Source organism: Babylonia areolata, chromosome 4, assembly GCF_041734735.1.
Source record: "Babylonia areolata isolate BAREFJ2019XMU chromosome 4, ASM4173473v1, whole genome shotgun sequence".
Lineage (NCBI taxonomy): Eukaryota > Metazoa > Mollusca > Gastropoda > Neogastropoda > Buccinidae > Babylonia > Babylonia areolata.
This window is the reverse complement of record NC_134879.1, coordinates 21,102,800-21,103,735: the sequence shown is the minus strand read 5'-3', so window position 1 is coordinate 21,103,735 and position 936 is coordinate 21,102,800.

Below are 936 nucleotides of genomic sequence, written 5' to 3'. Positions count from 1 at the left end.
GGGGGGTTGTGAGTGTGGAGAGAGAGAGAAAGAGATAATTGATAATTAGGTATATATATATATGTGTGTGTGTGTACATATATATATATATATATTAGAGAGAGATGTAGATAGATAGGTCTGTGTGTGTGTATGTGTGTGTTACTTTGCTGGTTTGAGCCTCTTTTAGAAGTAATAAAACCAATGTACATTGCACTCATGTTTCAGTTTCTTTCATTTTTGATCGCAATATAACTTTTTTTCCCCCTTTTACACAGAATGCACCCGATTATTTTGCCCTATAAAAATGAAAACGTCAGTGTGTCAATCATCGGAGGCAGTGCAAATCACCCCCATTCGGATTCAGTAAAACTTCCTGTGACCTTCATTCACATTGTGTCATTTCTTTTTCTTTTCTTCTTTTTTTTTTTTTTTCTCTCAGCTTTTTATGAGTGGTTCCGTGTAGACAGACGAGGACAACGAATAAATCTTTTTATGCAAAGAGAAATTCTTGATGACGAAGACCATGTCAAGCGCTCGCCTTTAGAGGAGGGGGGGGGGGGGGGGAGAGAGAGAGAGAAAAATAATTTATGAGGAGCTGAGGTCAAAAGCGAAGGGAAGTAAGGCGCCAGATACGGCATGCATTTAGATTTGCCTCCCCCGTCTACTCCTCGCTTCATTCTGTGGTTTCACTTTAATGCGCACCCCTCCACTCGCCGCCCAAGCCCTCGCAACCCCTACCCTACCACTATCATCATTATGAGGACCTATATGAAAAAATGATAATCAAATTTTTTTTTTTTTAAATAATAATAAAAAGACGTCAAACTTTCGTTTGGTGAGGTAAAAAAAAAAAAATAAAAAAAAATATATATATATATATATATATATCATGACTTTGTCCTGATCCTAGTTTCCTTGCAACATTTTTTTTAAGACCAGGCTGAGCGTGAAAAC